This window comes from Petromyzon marinus, chromosome 55, assembly GCF_048934315.1.
Source record: "Petromyzon marinus isolate PM22_M1 ecotype Great Lakes invasive population chromosome 55, UKy_Petmar_22M1.pri1.0, whole genome shotgun sequence".
NCBI classification, from domain to species: domain Eukaryota; kingdom Metazoa; phylum Chordata; class Hyperoartia; order Petromyzontiformes; family Petromyzontidae; genus Petromyzon; species Petromyzon marinus.
In genome coordinates, this window is record NC_133721.1 from 12,344,240 (window position 1) to 12,366,329 (window position 22,090).

Consider the following 22,090-nt stretch of genomic DNA (forward strand, 5'->3'; position numbering starts at 1 on the left):
AGAGACGACAGCCGGGCGAGGCTGAGGAATTGGCCACCGCTCTGCCCGAGACGACTTGAGGTGCGTAATGAGGCGGGACCGATTAGCCGCGATGCCACCGGCAAATCTTCGGAGCTGCGCATTCATCAGCCGCAAGGCCCTCGCTAAAGTGCGTTGGGTGTTTTATTTTTGTCCACCCCCCCCCCCCCCCACACACACACACTGGAATACTTGCCGAGACAAGCCGAGCGTGAATCGAACCGTTAATATCTGGCCACACGACGTTTGAATCTGGCTCTGGTTGGGGGGAAGGGGAGCATTATATCTTGGGAAGAGTAGCCAATCGGTTGTTTTAATTGTCATATTTGAATTCGGCACGTGAAAATCCATAATGAACGGCACATTCCATCTCTGAAGCAGACGACGTCTAAAAACATGTGTAGACCAGTGTCATTTGTCGTGACGCGGTGGGGGGGGGGGGGGGACAACCTGGCACCTCCCGAACCAGCGCTGGCCCCCTGGCACGGCTCGGTTGTGCAGTGGAAAAAAAATGTTTCGGTGCCAAACAAAACGTCCATCCGATCACAACCTCCGTTCCGTGGGAAGTCCATCCTACTCTGATGCTGCTAGAATCACACAGAGACCCACAGACTCACACAGAGACCCACAGACTCACACAGAGACCCACAGACTCACACAGAGACCCACAGACTCACACAGAGACCCACAGACTCACACAGAGACTCACAGACTCACACAGAGACCCACAGACTCGCACAGAGACCCACAGACTCACACAGAGACCCACAGACTCACACAGAGACTCACAGACTCACACAGAGACCCACAGACTCACGCAGAGATCCATAGACTCACACAGACACCCACAGACTCACACAGAGACCCACAGACTCACACAGAGACCCACAGCCTCACACAGAGACCCACAGCCTCACACAGAGACCCACATACTCACACAGAGACCCACAGCCTCACACAGAGACCCACAGCCTCACACAGAGACCCACAGCCTCACACAGAGACCCACAGACTCGCACAGAGATCCACAGACTCACACAGAGACCCACAGACTCGCACAGACATCCACAGACTCACGCAGAGACCCATCGACTCACTCAGACCGACACACTCACACAGAGACCCACAGCCTCACACAGAGATCAACAGACTCACACAGAGACCCATAGACTCACACAGACACCCACAGACTCACACAGAGGCCCACAGTCTCACACAGAGACCCACAGACTCACACAGAGACCCACAGACTCGCACAGAGATCCACAGACTCACGCAGAGACCCATCGACTCACTCAGACCGACACACTCACACAGAGACGCACAGCCTCACACAGAGATCAACAGACTCACACAGAGATCCATAGACTCACACAGACACCCACAGACTCACACAGAGACACACAGACTCACACAGAGATCCATAGACTCACACAGACACCCACAGACTCACACAGACACCCACAGACTCACACAGAGACCCACAGACTCGCACAGAGATCAATAGACTCACGCAGAGATCCATAGACTCACTCAGACCCACAGACCCACACAGGGACCCACAGACTCACACAGAGACCCACACACTCAGACTCACATGGATGTTGTTGCCCTCCCCATCTCCCCAGACAATTAGCCTCCTCCGCATATCTGTTGCGACACATACCATCAGTCGCACGGTGCTTCTACTGGGAGTGCGTCTCATCAGCAGCATCGATTCAATGCGAGCACAACTCTGGACCGGTTTCGACATTCATTTGCTCATAAGCAGAGTCACTTTTGCTTTAGCTTCACATTTGACACGTACATATACTTATTTACACATCCCATCAGCCGCCACGGTCTTCGCGGGAGTGCATCGTTTCATCAGTGTTGGTTCAAAGCAAACAAATATGAACCGGCTTCGACATAATGTATCAGGGCGCGTCTATGCAGGAGTGGCTGAGTCACGGAAGCACACGGACTCGAAATAAAGGCGTTGTCCATTGCGAGTGCGCGCGTGTGTGTGTGTGTGCATAGACTCGGCTTCTGTTGAGTACCTGGTGCGGTGTGTAAACATCGCCACCGTGGGAGACAAAGGCGCCGGGCGTGGTGCTGGCCACCCACCCCCTCGGCCTTCATAGGTGCTCGCTGACAGCACTTGCCCCAACAGTCTGTTAAGGCTTTACGGGAAGATATTTTTGTCTTTATTATGTGGACAGCGTCTGTAGTGTGTGTACAGCAAGGAGTCTCGAGACGCCCCCCCTCCCTCCCCCTCCATCAAGCCCCCTATCTACCCACCCCCTACCCCCCTCCGTGTCGCACTCTTGGATGAAATCCAGTTTGACATCAGCTGGCGTTGCATTTGTAAACGGAGCGCCCCTGGGCTATCTGTGCAACAGAGATGGAAACGGCATGGGGAAATTGAATATTCTGAATGAAAATCGTGTCTTGTGTGTGTGTATATACACGCATGAAACAAAGACAAAGATCCCCCGTATAGCCTGAACAGACTGTTGGGGCAAGTGCTGTTCGCGATTAGCACCTATAAAGGCCGGCACGGCACACAAGGGGGTGGGTGGCCAACACCACGCCCGGTCGCCTTTGTCTCCCCAGTGGCAATGTTTACACCAGATACTAATTTGAGGCTGAGTCGACCTAGGGGAGTCCCAGGACCGGTTCTGATCATCGTCACCGATGTCCACCAGTGCCATTCGCAGAGTACACGCCAAGGATCCTGCAGTGGCGTAATTGTGAGCACACTGGATTTGCAATCCAAAGGTCGCAAATCTGGATTGATCTCCCGTCGTGGAAAGTTGAGACAATGGTGCAATTTGCTTAAATGACCTCCCTCACTCTTGCAAATGGGTTCACCACAGTAGCGAGTCGATCCTGCTTGGTCGCCAAGACGGCCAGCATGGCAGAGAGCTGAAGATGCAACCTTGGAACTGCTGGCACGAGACGTATTGGAAGTATTGGAGTATTGGAAGAGGTCGGAGGGCCCACACTTTAACTCGCCACGTGTGACCCAGCCTGCCTGTCGACTCGCCGTCTGGCACCCAAATTAACACAGTGGAGGGGGGGGTGGGGGCAGGGGGAGATGGAATCAAAGCGGCCACCGCCTGCGTTGTAAGTCCGGTGCCGCTGCCAACTGTTCGTAACACCGCCACGATGCCAGCAAGGCGCCGTTCGGCTCTGCCGTTCGATGCTGCCGCGCGCTTGGTACGAGCTGTGGGGAGTGGAACGCGTGCCACCCCTTCTCCCCCGACTGAGGCACGCGCGCTTCCTCTCTCCAGCCCTTGGCCTTGAGTTCGCCCGTTCTTAGAAACGAGAAGCCGTGGCCACCGCTTGCCTGCCGCGAGCTCGACGTCCGTCTCGGCGCGTTCATTCCCCAGGTGCGCGGGAGCGCTTTGTTTGGCGATAATCAATCCGGCCCAGCTTTTTTGTCGGCTGCTCGTCACGGCATCCGAAACGGGGCCCAAATAAGAATTGGGGGGGGGGGGGTTATTTTTCAAGCTGGCCGACGGCTTTGAGCGGTGGGAAGACGAACGCGCCATTGGAATGTGTCGCGGCCTTCGGCGGCGAACAAAAGTGCGGCCCTTCGTGGGGATGCGCAGGTTCGCCCCGGCACGTGCTCCTGGTCGCCGTGCGGTCTCGGAAAGCTCAGCAGGCGTCGAGCCCCTGTCCATCGCCGACACCACCGCCGCACCACACCGCGGGTTGGCATGGGCGGCGCGCCGGTGGCTGTGTCCCACCCCCCCCCCCCCCCCCGCCGAGGCCTCGTCGCTTCACGCGCGTGGCGTTCAACGCGATGTCGCGGTTTTCGCCGTGCGAGCACCGCTCGTCGGGAGCGCATCTCGCGCGTTAAACGAGGACACACGCCGCGCGTGCGCCTCGTGCTGCTGCTGTGCCTCTGTGCTGCCTCGTGCCCCCCCCCACCACCCTGCCGAGACGTGCTGAGCAGCATGGCTGAGTGCGGTCGAATGACCCCCCCCCCTCCACGCCCCCTCCTCCACGCCCCCCCCCGCCCGCCCGCCCGCCCCCGCCGTCCACCCCCCGCGAACCCACGCGGCATGATTGAGGCCCCCTCATCATCCAACGGTGGGATTGACAAACGGGATGTACACATGGAGCTATCCCTCTAGGTCGACTCGGCCTCAAATGAGTACCTGGTTGCGGTGTGTAAGCTAAACATCGCCACGTGGTGCTAGCCACCTCGTGTGCCGCGCCGGCCTTCATAGGGTCCTGCTGCTCGCTCGCACCACTTGTCCCGACAGTCTGTTGGAGGCTATACGGAGGGATCTGTGTATCCCTTGAACATCCATCTCGCCACCATTCCATTTCCGTGGGAGTTTTATTACGCTGATGTATTATTATTGTATTTGGTTGCCCAGTTTTGCCGTAGCTCTGAGCTACCGAATGGATCTCATTCGGAGCCAAATGTTCCGAACAACGTTGGCTTCTGCGGCATTCTCCGGATTATACAACGCACCCCGCTGTATTTTAATCCAACAATTGCCTGGTGTGTTTTGTAATCCTTCATAGGTTGCTGCTCGCTAAAAGCACTTTCCCCCAACAGTCTGACATAGCTATACGGGGGGGATCTTTGTCCAGTGTGTTTTGCGTGTGGGGAGCGGTGGCGCAGCGGTTAGCCCAGACCTCTGCACTCCAAACCCGGCGACCCGAGTTCAATTCCTGCTTGCAGCCGACACCGTTGGCGAATATCTGAACCCGTTCTGGGCCCTCCCTAGGTTGTCTCAGCCTAAAATGAGCCCCTGGTGCGGTGAGAAAACATCGCCACTGGGGAAACAAAGGCGGCCGGTGTGGTGTTGGCCACCCACCCCCTCGTGTGCCTTGCCGGTCTTTAAAAGTGTTCGCTAACAGCACTTGCCCCAACAGCCTGTGTAGGCTATACAGGAGGCATCTGTCTTTGTGCATTTGTGTTGTACGTTGGTTGTGTTTTCTCCGTGGGTTTTGGCACAGTGTTGCAATCTGCCCGTCGTCTCAGTCGGTCAACCCTATAACACCTGGGAGGGTCTGTCCCGTAATCTCGTGCCAGCAGCGAGCCTTCCACACTTCAGGTAATGGCCTCCAAGGTGCACCTAGGCCCTGGCACAAGCGCCGTGCCGTGGTGACGACTCGGTCAATAGTGTATGGCAATTGTTGTTGGTGCACGTGAGAAACCAGACCAGATCGGTGGAGAGATGTCAACTACCTCACTTGATATGCAGGAGGTCGTGGGTTCGATCCTGACCCTGACGCCTACTGCATATTTAGAGTTTGTATGTCTCTCCTCGGATGAGGGCCTGACCCATGGATGAGGGCCTGACCCACGGATGAGGGCCTGACCCCGGATGAGGGCCTGACCCACGGATGAGGGCCTGACCCACGGATGAGGGCCTGACCCACGGATGAGGGCCTGACCCACGGATGAGGGCCTGACCCACGGATGAGGGCCTGACCCACGGATGAGGGCCTGACCCACGGATGAGGGCCTGACCCACGGATGAGGGCCTGACCCACGGATGAGGACCTGACCCCCGGATGAGGGCCTGACCCACGGATGAGGGCCTGACCCACGGATGAGGGCCTGACCCACGGATGAGGGCCTGACCCACGGATGAGGGCCTGACCCACGGATGAGGGCCTGACCCACGGATGAGGGCCTGACCCACGGATGAGGGCCTGACCCACGGATGAGGGCCTGACCCACGGATGAGGGCCTGACCCACGGCGTGCGGTTGCCAGACGGTGGGAGAGTGGTCGTCATATTGACCATACATCCCCGCGCCGGTCAGTGCCGGTAGGTTGGAGGTCGTTGTAATGAGTGCTGGCAATGTAGCGACGTCGGGAACGGGGGGGGGGAGTCGTCTTTTGGGCAAACAAACAAATGGGTTGACCAGCAGTGGATAGAGAATGGTTTTAACAACCTCACGCGTACGGCCACTTAATATTACGTCGTGTAATCGCGCACTTATGGAACGAGGTTGCTCGGATGAGCGCGTTTTTGGCTACGTGTTACGGTGCGAAAGAGATCCAACGTACTGCGGTAGAACCTCGGGCTTGCACGCAGCCGCTGTTCAGTGAGCAGCCAGGCTCTTGCGCAATGTTTATCGTGGTTTATTACACAGTAGGTCGCCGTGGTGATTGGTGGGGCGGTGGAGGTGGGTAGATCTATGCCCAGTCCTTAAAGCGAGCAATAACATTAAACAGTCGCCTTTTGGGTTACTGATAAATATCCTGACAAATGGTGGTGCCGTAACGCCAAGGCTTAGGGCATTAATAACGAGATGCACAACTTGCGTCCCCGTCTGGAAGGAGGAGCTCGGCACGGCTCCCTGTGGTGGGTCCCCCACGTGTCATCCCAGGTCACGACAGTATTTCCTGCCCCCCCAACCCTCGCACCCACCCCCAAGCCTGCGCGTGCCATCGATGTTTCATCGAGCAGATGAAATAGTTTTAGCGACGGAAAGAAAGAAGCCAATTCAACGAAGGGACAATTCACACGGAGTAATTGGTCGGAGCGGGGTGCCAAACGAACGTCTGGCATTAATGAATCGATTCATTGTAAAACGGTAATTTATAATACGATAAATACATTCCGGGTGAGCACGGCGGTGCAGCGGTGACACGTGCCTCGCAGCAAGAAAGGCCCTGGGTTCGACTCCCGGTTGGGGTGCCCTGTGTGGCGTGTGTTTGTTCTCCCCCCTGGTCTGCATGGATTACCTCCTGTTCACCCCCCGTGCCACCCACAAGCACCGCAGCTAAACAAAAATGTTAACCGGCATTGGCCGTGATCATCACAATGCTTTAATATTGCCTGCAAGCATGATCTCAATTGGGTTTACACAGAGGCAGCAACATTGCCCCTTACTGACACAATAAAAACACTTGGCAGGAGCCTCTTGAAAAAAGGGACTTGGGTGAATGTCCCTTGGGGTGCCGCGGTGGTGAGATGTTATCTCCCTCTAGTCTGATATACAGGAGGACGTGGGTTCGATCCCGACCCTGACGCCTGCTGTATATTCGGAGTTTGCGTGTCTCTCCCCGTGGACGCGTGGATTTTTTTTCTCCGGGCCCTCCTGTTTTTCGCTCCACATTTAGAATCAACAATCACGCGTTGAGAATATTTGGCTGCCACTTGACATTTCCACGTGACGATTCACTTCGTTGAGCTATCATTTGTGATAGCAAGGTCGCTTATATAAAAAAAAGCTACCTAGCTCAGTGGGCCTTACCTGGTTAAATAAAGCCTGGAAACCCGGTTATAAACGTAGCAGGCTGGCTAGGGCAGCTACGCCACCGCAACCGAGTATTTTACTTCTCAGCAGCTATCTTCACATCTGTCGGGGTGAATTGGAGAGCGCCGGCTCGAATGCTCGCTCCTCGCTCGCTCGCTCACTCACTCGCTGGCGTCACGCTCTCTCGTTGCCGCCTCCGTGATGAAGACGAATGTGCCTGGGCAGCTCGCTGAGAGATCCTTTAACTCGGGCCGAGAGGTCCTTGATCAGGGTCCGGATGATTTCCTGAATCCCACCGCATCCCCCGTCTCGGGATGATTTCGGTGTAAGACGGGAGTTTATTTGCGACTGTCTTGTTTGCATTGTCCGTTGTTTTTTTTACTTTGTGTGTGTTTAAGCTTGATTTGAAGCTTTCGTGACTGCAGGAATTACTCTTTGGTTCTTTCGATAAAGCCACGTGTGTTTTCTTTTGGGCTCGCTTGCACACCTGTTTGTATGTTTCAGAGATTAACGTAATTTCATTGTTCGCGTATTATTTGTATTGCGGTTTACACGTGTTTGCATTTTATTTGCATGTAGTGAATAAAGGGTTAGCTGGAAATTCCAGCCACCCACTTCACCTCACCCCTCCCCCAAAACAGAATCATAATCTTAATTTATCCTGTGGAAATCCGAAGAGCTATGAAGCTCTTTTCCACAGATGTCCAGTAGGGGCGGGTCAGAAAGTCACATCAACAAACAGTACAAAACACGATAGGAAAATAAATCACAAAATATGAGTTAAAAATGCGTGAATACATCAATTCGGCACAATACAGGGGTCAACACAATAAAATATAATTTAATTTTTTTTTAAATAGTTGGCGCAGCGGCCTCTCGTTTCTGCGGGGATTCAAATGAGCCCGCTGCAACGCACGTATCCGAATCGCGGCAAATAAACCGTGGGATCGTGCCAGCCCTAGTTGGCGCTCGTCATGAGGTTCAGATTAAATATCATAGAGTGGCAGGTGGTAGCCTGGCTTGACCACTTGAATGTGACATTGTAGCTGTTGCTCTGCACCTACAACAGCAGCAGCAACAGCAGCAACAGCCGTACGAAAGAAAGAATAAAAGGGGCGTAGCTCCAGTCGCGTCTTGGTCAGCAGCCCGGAAAATATTTGAGCACGGGGCACACCGCATCCGGTGGAGCCCTGACGATGCCGATGTAAATAATCCTGATTTGTGTCTCGTTCCGTGGCGGAGCAGCAGCAGCAGGAGGAGGAGGAGCAGAAGAGAGGACCCGGTCCTCTCGCGCCGTCTGCCGGGGTCAGGAGGTCATCCGCCATGGCCACGCGGGGCGCCCTCTCGGGCCAGCAGCAGGTGAGAGCTCGGCTCTCTCGCTCGCCACGAACCGACGCCGGAACGTGGTCCACCTCCTCCTCCGCCGGTTAGCCGGCGCCCGCGTGCATGCGCGGCTATCCCGTTCGTCCGATCCACTGCTGGATAGGTGGCAGCCCCACGTGCCGGGCGGCTCTTGGCGGTCGCTTGGCCGTTCTTCACCGCTTTGGCCTTCAGCGCGGGCCAGCTGAGGGCCGGGAGTGGTTGAAGCACAGTGGGTTTCAAACCCCGCCCCCCTCCCCCACCTGCCCCCCTCCCCCCCTCGCCCCCCTCCCGCCCTCACGAGTGGGGTCTTTCAGGCGGCGCAGGCTTGCGGCGTGGATACCGTGCAGGATAACTTTTCGATTGTGCACGGGGAACGACGAAACACACGTGGCGCACAACATGGAACACCACGCGCCTTACTTAGCATTCCGTACGTTACATCTCACCCTTTCAAAACTCTGATTTGTCAAGGGCGTGCGTGGCCCTGAATGGAACGCGGGTCCATGTGCGTTCACAGCTTCATATTTTGTGCCTTTGTAACCGTGCTCCTCAGCTGCCGTGACATATATATTTACTTCGAATAACGTGCAGCTAGGCACCAGGCGCCTGCTCGTCATCTCAAGTGTCCTCCCGGAGCTTGTGACCGTCGTTCTCAATACATATTTTATTGCTGCCGCGTTGTCGCGACGCGGAACGACACCTTGCGAGCGATGTCGCGAGATCTCGCGATGCCGGGCATGAGCCTGGCCAGCGCTTGGGAGCGCACGCAACCGGTTCAGATATCGGCCACTTGTTGTCCGTCGTGAGCTCACCACTCCTGAGACCTTGAGATCCCACGTCTGTTTTGCCTTCAACAGACTGTTGGGGCAAGTGCTGTTAGCGAGGCACCTACTTCGCGTGCACGCACGCACGCACGCGCGCGCGCGCTCCGATTGCACTCACGATCTGACACGCATCATAACAATAACGCAGACGCGATGTGCAGGGCGCGCATCTATCGTGAAGTCGGATGTCACGATTCCATCGGGGATGTCTCAGAGACGGGAAAGGAAAAAAACAAATGGTGTGCGTGGCTAGGAGATGTTGACTACCTCGCATGGTGTACAGGAGGTCGTGGGTTCGATCCCGACTCTGACGCCTGTTGTATATTTGGAGTTTGCGTCTCTCTCTCTCTCTCATCATCATCACGGTGGCTAGGAGATGTTAACTACCTCGCCTGGTGTACAGGAGGTCGTGGGTTCGATCCCGACCCTGACGCCTGTTGTATATTTGGAGTTTGCGTGTCTCTCTCTCATCATCATCACGGTGGCTAGGAGATGTCAACTACCTCGCCTGGTGTACAGGAGGTCGTGGGTTCGATCCCGACCCTGACGCCTGTTGTATATTTGGAGTTTGCGTGTCTCTCTCTCATCATCATCACGGTGGCTAGGAGATGTCAACTACCTCGCCTGGTGTACAGGAGGTCGTGGGTTCGATCCCGACCCTGACGCCTGCTGCTGTATATTTGAGTTTTGCATTTTTTTTCTCTCTCCCCGTGGTCGCGTGGATTTTTCTCCGGCTTGTCCCCTCCACGTTTAGAATCAACATGCGGTTTGCACTTTGTCTGCCACACATTTCCACGTGATAAGCCATCTTCGTTGGGCCATCATTTGTGATCGTCAGGGCGCTTCTGAAAAATATCTCCGTAGCTCGGTGAGCCTTAGGGGCCGTCCATAAATGACGTCACGCGATTTTGGACGATTTTTGTCCCCCCCCCCCCCCTCGTCACACGGCGTCACAAAAAGTCAGACCCCCCCCCCCTCAAATATGACGTCACAAAGCTCTACCCCCCCCCAAAAAAAATATATATATATAAAACATGCTTCAAATCGCTTTAAACTATTGTCATTGTAGTGCGTATTTTATGTGGCGCTGCACTCTGATGTTGTAGGAGACAACATTTATTAAAAAGTCTATTTAATTAAGTAGAACGTGTTGTCTATATTTATTTAAAGTTGCGCATTTTGATGTGACGAAGCCTCGTCTTTAAACGGCGCGTCCGTGCGAGGCGCGGTGTGCAAACATCGCGACGGGGGAGACAAAGGCGGCCGGGCGTGGATGCTGCGTGCGTGCAGCTACACAGCAACCGCGGGGAGCGGCACAGCGCTACGGACTCGGCGGCCCGAGTTTGATTCCCGCTCACGGCTCCCCCACCGACCACAACGCGAGTGGCGAATGTCTGAACCGGTCCCCCAGGTCGAGTACATGGGTGTACGGTATGTCGTAATCGCCGCCGCTCGGGAGACAAAGGCGGTCCTGGGTGGAGCTGGCCACCCACCCCTTAGTGCGCTGCCGTGCCGGCCTCTACAGCTGCTACTCGTTCACGCCACTTGCCCCAACACTCTGTTGAGGCTATACGCGGGGCGGGGGGGGGGTGGTGGCGGCTTTGTCTTTGCTGTAGCGAGGGTGTTTGCTATAACGCGCAAAAAGGGGTTTTACTCTTGTTCCGTCCGTGTTCGAGCCCGACTTGTCTTCATCACGGGCCGTCATCAATCCACTGCTGGATGAAGGCCTCCCCGAGCCTCCGCCACGATCCGCGATGTAACCCACGGCCCACCCGTCCCGGCGCCGCAGAATAATACTGCGCTCTGTCTATATGTACACATCTGTGTGTATATATATACATCTGTGTACACACATATATATACATCTGTATAAGATAAAAGACTCATGAAGAGTCGCATTGACTGTGGGCGCGCTGCGGTCGAGTGGCCCCTGCCGCTCTCCAATTCGTTTTACCGGGGTGGTGGGGGCGGTTGTTTCCCCCGCGACGATGTACGACGTTTCGCTGCGCGCGCCGTAGCAAGCGCGCGCGTTTTTCATTTCCCACGGGGGGTGGGGGGTGGCGGGAGGACTGCCTCCACGCTGCCGTGGTGGCACCAGTAGCGGGCGGGGGGAGGGTGGAGGGGGGTGAGGGAGAATGGCAGAGACTCACTCGGCAAGATTTTGATGCGGGCAAAGTCCACGTGCTCACGTTAGCGACCACAAATATTTTGAGAAAGAAAAAAACAGAAAGTCATTTCCATCTTCAAGGCAAGGTGGGTGGGGACCTCACGTGGAGTTTTGTGGAGTAGGAGTGGTCCCAGGCATTGTTGTTTTCTTATGGAGACAAAGGCGGCCGGGCGTGGTGCTGGCCACCCACCCCGTACCGGCCTTCATAGGTGCTGCTACGGCTGACCCACAGTCTGTTAGAGGCGACACGGGAGTGATCTTCGTCTTCATTATTTATTTTATCAATCTAAACGGAGGGGTAGGGGGGTGGTGGTGGTGGTGGAGACATCGCTGCAAAAGAACTCGCCGAGCGGGTTTTAGTAGACCCCGCAAATGCCACCTCCCCCGAGTCCTGAGCGCCACCTAAGTCACTCGTCAGCCAGGTTCACGCGCAGCCACTTCCACGGCGCTCACCGCTCTCCACCCTCACCCAGCGAAAGGCTCTCCCAACGCGCCCCCCCCCCCCCCGCGACTCTCTTCGGAGAGTCCCCCCAGACTCGCACACCCCGGTGAGTCGCGAACTCTCCGCCGACGCCGCTCGCTAAAGGAGGAGGGGCCGCCCGACCTCCTTCCCCCCCACCACCACCACCTCTGCTCGTCGCGCCGCTCATAACGAGGTACGAGCGATCGCTGCCAACGAGGCTGGGTCTCTGTGTCGGTGGGTGCGGGCAGTGGGAACACCATCGGTGCCATGTACGCACGGACACCAAACCGCTTGCAAAATCGCGGAAGACCCAGTCTGTGAGCGTGAGTGTGCGTGCGTGCGTGTGTGCGTGAGTGTGTGTGCGTGAGTGTGAGTGAACGTGAGTGAGTGTAAGTGTGTGTGCGTGAGTGTAAGCGTGTGTGCGTGAGTGAACGTGAGTGAGTGTGAGTAAGTGTGTGTGCGTGAGTGTGTGTGCGTGCGTGTGTGTGCGTGCGTGTGTGCGTGAGTGAGTGTGAGTAAGCGTGTGTGCGTGAGTGAGTGAGCGAGCGTGCGTGAGTGTGAGTGAGTGTGCGTGAGTGTGTGTGAGTGTACGTGAGTGAGCGAGCATGCGTGAGTGTGAGCGTGAGTGTGAGTAAGCGTGTGTGCGATGTGTGAGTAAGCGTGAGTGAGCGTGAGTGAGCGTGAGTGTGCGTGAGTGTGAGTAAGCGTGAGTGTGCGTGAGTGAGCGAGCGAGCGTGCGTGAGTGTGTGTGCGGGTTGCGGTAGTGTAGCGGGTAGAGCGCTGCGCTACGAACCCGGCCGCCCGGGTTATATTGCCGCTCACGGCCAACGCCGGTGAGTGACGATTATCTGAACCGGCCATGAGCTTCCGCAAGATTGACTCGGCTTCAAATGAGTACCTGGTGTGGTCTGTAGACATCGCCACTGGGGAGACAAAGGCGTCCGGGCGTGGTGCTGGCGACCCACCTCCTCGTGTGTTGTGCCTGGCTTCATAGGCGCTCGCCCACAGCACTTGCCTCAAAAGTCTGTTAAGGCTACACGGGGGAATCTTTGTCTTTGTGTGAGCTGCAAATGATACAAGTTCTTATTGTTGCTGCTGTGCTTGATGACACGGTGAAGCCTTAGCGAGTCTCGTGACTATCCAAGAAGGTTCCTGCCACTTTCACGACAGCACAAAGTTGCAGTGATGTTGCACGTTTGTGTTTTGTAGCTTGTGGGATGAATCTCGCGCGATGGCAGGGGGCCGCGATCTCGAATGAAAGTGGTCCGCCAGCGGCGAGACGGCCCGTCAACAGCGCCGGGAGGCTTTCACTCGCTTCTAATCCTGCTTTACTCGGCCCATCATCTCTCCCGGGTCGATAAAGCGAGTACCCACTTTTCTTGGTTAGGCCTGGCTAGCGTTTGGACTCGCAGGATAATGCGGGGGGGTGGGGGGGTGGAGGGCGCTACGGGGGGCAGTGCAACAAAAATAAGGATGTTGTATCACACTTCATCGCTCCTGCTGTCCACCACACTGCCCACCTTCGCCACCCCCCCCCCCCCCCCCCCGTTACTTTTGCAAATGACCTCTCCCAAGTTCTCACCTGGTTGAATCGACGAAATAAGCTTGAAAGAGCGACTTGACTCGGCTTGGTGAAGTGTTGGCAAATACCCAGCCGGGCTTGGGGGGGGGGGGGCGGATGGAGCCCCCCCCCCTCATCCACAAGTGGATTGATGACAAGGGGGGAGGCCTTCGCTGTGCAGTAATGCTTTAGAGTTGCACCACACAGCGACAGCATTCCAGCATCAGCTGAAGCTTCATTTGGGCTCAACGTTAAGCCCGGAGCCACTCGCGGTGACATTTCGACATCCAGCTTGGCGCGTGTGTGGCGTTTGCTGACGGCGCGTGATATTTATTCGCGTTGCTTCCACTCTTCCGACGTTGCAGCACCAATCGGTTTTGCCTTTCCTACGGGGCCGACGCAAGTTTGGCGATGCTGACCCAGTGGCATGGGCTTGCGTTGCCTCCTGTGCCTCGGTTTCCCCCCCCCCCCCCGCGTCCGAATGTTCCCCGGGCTAGATGCTCGTTTCCCGGACCCACCCGGGTTTGGACCGGACAGCCCGGGGAATTGGCGTCTGTGTTCGGGTGGCAGGGAGTGATTTATGTCGAGGTCTGTCGACGGCGGTTTTGTGTTGATAACTATAACAGTAAACTTGAGCACAGCTCTGAAAATTATAGACCCAGTGCCCACTGAGGAATATTTCCTGGTTTGGCCTACAGTGGATAAAGTGGCAACCCCCCCCCCCCCCCTTGCACTTTACCAACTCATTCATTCACTCATTCACTTTGGCAAGTAACCCGCCCGCTCACTCTCGCATTCACTCGCTCACCCACCCGTCCACTCGGCGCCACGTTCACTTACCCACGAGGGTTGCCACGTGCCTGAGAATTGGCGCGTGTGTGTCCAGGTGTTGGGAATTGATTGCGACTGAGATCTGGTGACATTGCGTTGAACTTCGTTGCATTCTGCTAGACAGGATGGACAGGATGGACAGGCCTACGCTGATTGAGAACAACGTTCATCACCTTGGTCTGTGGCAACACGATCCACGGCCTTGATACAAGGAATGAAATGTGCCCGCCACCCGTGTCCAATCCCATTTGATCTTCCTATCAATCCACTGCTGGACGGCCGCCTTCCCGTGCCGCGTGAGTCATGGGGGGGGGGGGGTTATTTGACCGTACTTCAGAATCGGAATATTTGTTTATACTGGTGGAATCCGACGAGCTATGAAGCTCTTTTTCACCACTCTGGTCAGTGCGGGTGGGTGAATACAAGACTCGTAGAAAAGCCCGGAAGCACAACTTCCTTCCTCGGTTGCCAACGCATGAATCCGGCAGTGCCAGGGAGGGCGCCCCCCCCCCTGCCCCCAGTTATAACCACGGCACTCCCTACGCGATGTGTCCCCCCTTCTTCGTAGTCCGGCACCTGGGCACTTGCCGCCCGCCGGGCCCGGTGCTATCGCGCCTCCTTACACACTCGGTAGCTGGGACGGGGTGGATGCGGGTGGGTTCAATCACTGTCGTTTTTATTTTTGGCAGGGAATGTGCTCTGGCCGGTAACGTTGCTTTGTTTTTCGCTTGTCGTATGTGCATCTCGATGCAGTATTATTTGTGCCACAGCATTCCTTTGCGAATGGATGCTTTCTTTTTTTGGTGCTGTTGAATCTTTTATTTTATTTGTTTATTCCGGACACCCAATACAAATTTGTCAAAAAAAAAAGGTTTCGACCGTGTGGAAATACTGGTCTGGCTTCTCACCCCGGCGGTAGACTCGGGTCACTCGAGAAGACGACCTGGCCTCGGTTAACCTCCTTCGCCCGATCGCCGCGAGCAAAGCCCCAAAGCGTCAACTCGTGGGGGCGGTCGGCTTCCTTTGACACGCGTTGGTGGTGCCCTGGGGGGGGGGGGGGTGGAGTCACCGGTTCGGTGCACCCTGGGGCCTAGGGGATGCATTGTAGCAGCCCGTTGAGCTAACTCCAATAGTTGGACAAGCTCTGCGATCACCGCTCTTCCGCTCTCTTCTGGATTTGTAAAGCGCCTTTCGCGAAGGCGCTGGACAATGCTTTTGCTGACTGCGGTACAAAATTAATGGCAAAGTAAGGGGAGGGTGGAGTGAGTAAAGGGAGGGTGGGTGGGTGGGGTGTGGTGGGGTGGGTGGATGTTGTGGGTGGGGTGGGTGGATGGGGTGAGTGGGTTACTATGGCCGTTTGTGACCGGGTTTGGCAAAGGAATGAGATGTGGGCAGCAGGGGAAGGAGGCGATAGTGCAACGGTGTGGGGGGGGGGGTGAAGGAGGAATGGGTGGTGCGTGATAGTGGATGATTCTGGTAGGAAGGGGGTGGCGTGGGGTGGATAGTACGGTACGAAGTGAGTGTACGGAATGATAGGGTCGGGTGAGTAGGGCGACAGGCTGAGCGTCAATGAGAGGTGATTGGGGTGGCAGGGGCAAAGTGGTCTTGTATATTGAGACACTTCCAAGACAACGAATGTTCGTGCCCGCGGGAGGAAACTGAGAGCGCCCGAAGAAAACTCCACGTGTGCGATGGGTTCAAGTTAAGTTGTGGGTTCATTCTGAAGTACCCTGTGAGCTCACAAGCTCTTGAATAGGGTTTCATCAACAAAAGCATCGTCGATTTACTTGGCAAACACAACGTATCATAAACATCGCCAGCCCCCCCCCCCCCCCTTTTCCCTATCATCGCCCTTCTTTGCCCATCCCTTCCCCTCCCCAACACTCAAAGTCCATCATCTCTTTTCCCCATCGGCCAATTACTATAATGTACCCTTTATAATGCTTGTAAAGTGCTTTGACCAAAGTGCTGTTTAAAATCCTTGATAATATCATGCTAAGGTCGCCAGAAACATTTAAATAAAAGATAAATAGGTAATGAAGAAAAAACATTGCTAGAAATCAACTCATGTAGAGTATATTACGAAAGCACCCTTTAAATATTTTACTAAAGTGAGGATTTTGGTGAAATAATATATTGCAAAAAAGGCATAAAAATGGCAATGGTAAAATAGTTTCCCTGAGAGACAACGCTCCGTCCCAGAACGATGGGGAGTTACAGATGGAGATGATGAGGCTGGATTTTGCCGCACACCGCCTCGTGATGATGAGACGGGAGTTTCGCAGCCCATCCGTGTGCGATCCACAAACTCTCGCTCGCGCCGCGGCCGCTGCCTCCGCGGGGCTGGAATCGGAACGGGTCGCCGCTCGGTGCAGCGTAGACGCCACCGCCAAGAGGTTTTCGCCGTCTTTCAGCAATGCCAGCGCCGGGCAGACGACAAGATTGAGTCGGGGAATCACGCGAGACGTCTCGAGGGCTCTCTCGACGACGCGTGAAGCCCCTCTTGAATCGCGCTCGCGCAGCTCAAGAGGGTCTTCACGCGACATCATCTTCTTCTTCGTATGGCTGGGGACGCGGTCGTGATTTGATGTCGAGGTTAAGCGATCCATTCAACGGCCTGAGATCCACTCCTGCAACCAGGAGTGGATCTCTCTGGGGTGGGAGTTAAGTACTTTAAATTATATATATAAACATTTTATTTTTTAAGGTAAGGCCCGCTGAGCAATGTCGCTCTTTTCAAGACACGACCTGGCTATCACGAATGACAGCTCAAAGAAGCGACTGATGACATGGAAATATATAGCGGGCAAATGAATGCTCTAAACGCGTGTTTCTAAACGTGGAGGGGCACACTGGAGGACCCGGAGTAAAAATCCACGCGACCACGGGGAGAACACGCAAACTCCAAATGTACAGCAGGCATCGTCAGGGTGGGGATCGAACCCACGTCCTCCTGTAGAGCAGGCGAGGTCGTTAACATCTCCTAGCCACCGTGGCGCCAATGAGCGTCATCTCCATCATCTCCATCATCACCATCGGCACACCACCCTCCCTCGTGCACCATGCCGGCCTTAATTGGTGCTCCCTAACAGCACTTTGGTTCGACAGTCTGCATGGCTGTATTAACGATGATGATGATAACAACAATAAAAATCTACAGCGGTTTGTAAACCCCTCTGATGGTTCAGGGCCTCCCAATACCGCGACTGAGTTATCAAACGGCTTGTGGCCACGATGACATCTCAGGCTGCTGAAACAGTGGACTCCCAGAAGAACGTGCGTGCAGATAATAATGGGTTGTGTAAGAAATACTGTTGTTCAAACTTGATTTGAAGCTTTCGTGACTGCAGGAATTACTCTTTGGTTCTTCCGGTAAAGTCACGTAGAAAGAAAATAAACTACGGCGTTTCGATTGCAATGCAAGCAACCGTCATCAGGTATAAATGAATAAGAAAAAAAGTGAAGTGGGAAGCCGAATACATTTTAGAGAGAGAAATGGGAAGTCCGAGAAAAGAAATCTGGCAAAATTTTGGAAATGTAATGCAATGCAACACAGAGAGTCGGCCAACACACGGTTAACGCATAGCCTGGTTGATTACATTCTTCCAAAGATTGCTAAATTTGAAGTTAAGTGTGAGTTGTGTGTAAATCCTCCCCGTAGAGATGGTTCAAACTTGATTGTAAGCTTTCGTGACTGCAGGAATTACTCTTTGGTTCTTTCGGTAAAATCACGTAGAAAAGAAAATAAATAATAGAATACGACGTCCTTTCTCTGTCATGCCTCTCTTTCTCTCGCCTCTCTCTGTCGCCTCTCTCTGTCGTCTCTCTCTGTCGCCTCTCTCTGTCGCCTCTCTCTGTCGTCTCCCTCTGTCGTCTTTCTCTCGCCTCTCTCTCTGTCGTCTCTCTCTGTCGTCTCTTTCTGTCGCCTCTCTCCGTAGTCTCTCTCTCGTCTCTCTCTGTCGCCCCTCTCTCTGTCTCCTCTCTCTGTCGCCTCTCTCTCTGTCGTCTCTCTCTGTCGTCTCTCTCTGGTTGTCACCACAAGCGCCGCTCCAGGAGAGTTGTTGCCCAACAAGCGGGAGTCCTGCGGTGGCCGCGTCACGTGACCGTGGCCCCACGGGCCGCGTGGCCCCACGGGCCGCGTGGCCCCACGGGCCGCGTGGCCCCACGGGCCGCGTGGCCCCACGGGCCGCGTGGCCCCACGGGCCGCGTGGCCCCACGGGCCGCGTGGCCCCACGGGCCGCGTGGCCCCACGGGCCGCGTGGCCCCACGGGCCGCGTGGCCCCACGGGCCGCGTGGCCCCACGGGCCGCGTGGCCCCACGGGCCGCGTGGCCCCACGGGCAGGCACACACACGCGCGCGCGTTGTCGTCTCCGTCCCATCCGGTCCGGGGGCTTCAGTCACAGGGCGGGGAGGGGAGGCTCACGATCGCAAGGTTTGCGAGTTCTCATCCCGGTTGAGATGTTCGACTCGGCCCATCAACCCTCTCTCCGGGGTGGATAAAACGAGTACCAACTTTGTGGGGTGGGGGGAGGGAGTCTGCAGTGCTTGCCCGATGTAGAGGCTCGCCCCTGCCATAGGAATGTGGAATTTCCACCGCTGGCTCTTCGGGGATTGCAAGTGGAATATGAGCAGCGATGCCTCGGTGTGGCTCTTTCGAGAAGGAATTCGCTTTGGCGTGCGGTCAGGATGACGCAGCCTAAAAACAATTCCTGCTGTGGAACACAAAAAAAACCTAAACTGTACTCTGGGACAGATTAGTTGGTAGTCAAACAGTGCAGGGACGTTTTCTGTGCACTGTACAAACGTGGCCGAGTCACGCTGGGGTTGTGTTACAGTGAGATCACTTAAAATGTCAGATTCTTAAAATGTCAGGGGCGCTGAGGTGGCTAGGAGATGTTAACTACCTCGCCTGGTATGCAGGAGGTCGTGACTTCGATCCTGACACTGAGGCCTGCTGTATATTTGGAGTTTGCATCTCTCTCTTTCTCTCATCATCACGGTGGCTAGGAGATGTTGACTACCTCGCCTGGTATGCAGGAGGTCGTGAGTTCGATCCTGACACTGAGGCCTGCTGTATATTTGGAGTTTACATGTCTCTTTCTCTCATCATCATCATCATCACGGTAGCTAGGAGATGTTAACTACCTCGCCAGGTATGCAGGAGGTCGTGAGTTCGATCCTGACACTGACGCCTGCTGTGTATTTGGAGTTTGCTTGTCTCTCTTTACATCATCACGATGGCTAGGAGATGTTAACTACCTCGCCTGGTATGCAGGAGGTCGTGAGTTCGATCCTGACACTGACGCGTGCTGTGTATTTGGAGTTTGCGTCTCTCTCTCTCCGTCGCCGCGTGGATTCTTCCCCTGGGTCCTCCGGTTTTGCCCTCCGCATTTAGGCGTCGAGAATATTTGGCTGCTACTGCTGTAAATTGTCGCGTGACAATAAGCCACCTTGGGTTGAGCTTCAATTTGTGTTAGCCAGGTCGCTTCTGAAAAAGGGCTACTGAGCTCAGGTGGACCTTACCTGGTAAAATGAAAAGTTTAGTTTAGTTTGGTTTTACGCTTCTTCTTTTCCTCTCTCTCTCTCTATTGACACCCATTGCCCTGCATCCGTGAAAGGTCACGCGTCACTATGTCCTTGCGTGCAGTCATTCAAATGTTTACCGATCTCCGCACTGGGCTTTCGTGCAAAGCCGTGCGTACACCTTTTAAAGGTGAAGGCGCAGCCCCTGCAATTGCTCACTCACGCCACTGCTGGCAGAAGGGCCTCTCCTGGAGGGGAGGATCAACCCCCCCCCCCCCCCCCGCTCCAGAGGGTATTTATCATACTCTGCCACGCTTCCTTAAATCCACGCATTTGTGTTCCCCCCGCGTTGATTGCAGTCATGTCCATGAATTTTTGTAACCCTGAGAAAGCTTCTGAATAGGCTGCAGTACGTTAAAAATGCGGGCCGCCAGGATGCTAACCGCTATACACCCTTTGGGAATCCACATCACACAACTGTCCCTCTTGTCGCTTCACTGGCTCCAGGTCCGTGCCCCGTATTGATTTTAATATTCTCTTGCTGGCATTCAAGGCCTGAAACGGACTTGCTCCTGCCCCTACACCCGTGACCTCCTTCAGCCACGAATGTTCCACCAAGATCGTTAAGATCATCAGATCGCGCGTTGCTCGCCAATTAGAAAATTGCAAAGGCTGCGATTTTTTGCGATTTGAAAAGTCCTATTACAATCCTATTGGAATCGTTTAATCTTTTTATGATTATAACTCTATTTATTTAACTTAATTGTTTTATGTTTGATTGTTTTATTTCAATTCTAGATTTGAAGCTTTCGTGACTGCGAGGATCCATACTCTTTGGTTCTATTCGGTAAAGTCACGTAGGTAAAAAAACAATACATGTTGGAAGCAATTAATATATTTTAAGTTATCATCCTTGCATTAGAATATAGAGAGCAGTTCATATTTTGATGGTATCATGATGGTAATGCTCCATCACATGTTTTAAATCTATTACACACTGAATATTGAACTGAAGCTTGACTTTAAAAAAACTTTAATCGCAAATCAAATCGCAATGTCTGCCAGAAAAATCACAATTTGATATTTTCCCCCAAATCGTTCAGCCCTCTCTCTCGGCTCCACACTCGGGGGTGGTGACGGAACTTTTGCCATTGCGGCAACTGAACTCTGGAAGTCCCCCTTGCCCCTTCGATGTCAGGGCACTACCGAGACACTTTACAGACCTACAAATCTCGACAGCAACAAAAAGTCTCCGTTTAAAATTACTTTCCCTCTCTTTAACTATTGGTTGATGTTAAACTACCTCCGTCTATTCGTGCACAGTACCCTGAGAACGAATATTTAAGGGCTTTTTATACGTTAAAATTATTATTGGAAAGGGGTGTCAGTACCCACGCTTTACCCCACCGTGCACTAACCTGCTAATTGAAACGAATGCCCCCCACACACACACACACCCTGTGTGGTGGGGTAGAGTGTGGGTAACTCTTACCTCTCCCCAAAAATGTGTGGCCAGGATGGAAGAGTAGGCCTCACGACAGTGCCCTCGGCAGCAGCTCTCAAGATTAGCATGCTTGGTCACGTGTGGTGCGAAAGAAGTTCAACGTACACACACACGGACCTACACACATGTACGTAAGTGCACACATATGTACGTATGTACACACACACACGTACGTGTACACACACACACGTACGTACACTCACACACACGTACGTACACACACACGTACGTACACTCACACACACGTACGTGCACACACAAGTACGTACACGTACGTACGTGCACAACGTACACACACGTACGTACGTACACAACGTACGTACGTACACACACACACGTACGTACACACACACACGTACGCACACACACGTATACGTACACACAATGTACGTACATAGAAAGGCGCCCGAGTCGGGAATCTAACCCAGGAAAATGTTGTTTTTGCTTGCTGTGAGCCGCAAGCATGGCCACCATGCCGCCAGATGACGTTGATGACGAGGTTCATGCATTCTCGATCAGCTGTGTTGTGCGTCTATCGGTATGTGTCGAGGAAAATGGGAGCGGTGGCGCAGCGGTTAGCGCTACGCTGCGCTACAAACCCGGCGACCCGAGTTCGA

General features: G+C 54.5%; 1 protein-coding gene across 4 annotated transcripts in view; it reads left to right on the top strand.

Annotated features, from left to right (window-relative positions):
- Positions 1-22,090, top strand: part of LOC116954540 (phospholipase D1-like) — a 102,912-nt gene that overhangs the window by 36,199 nt on the left and 44,623 nt on the right. Inside the window, exon 2 of one of the 4 annotated variants that reach the window (XM_032975122.2) lies at positions 8,484-8,597. The gene's annotated coding sequence lies outside the window, so the exon portion shown is untranslated. Of the gene's footprint in view, positions 1-8,483; positions 8,598-12,152; positions 12,248-22,090 lie in introns of those variants that run through there. The other 3 variants (XM_032975123.2, XM_032975124.2, XM_032975125.2) reach the window with 3 other exon arrangements.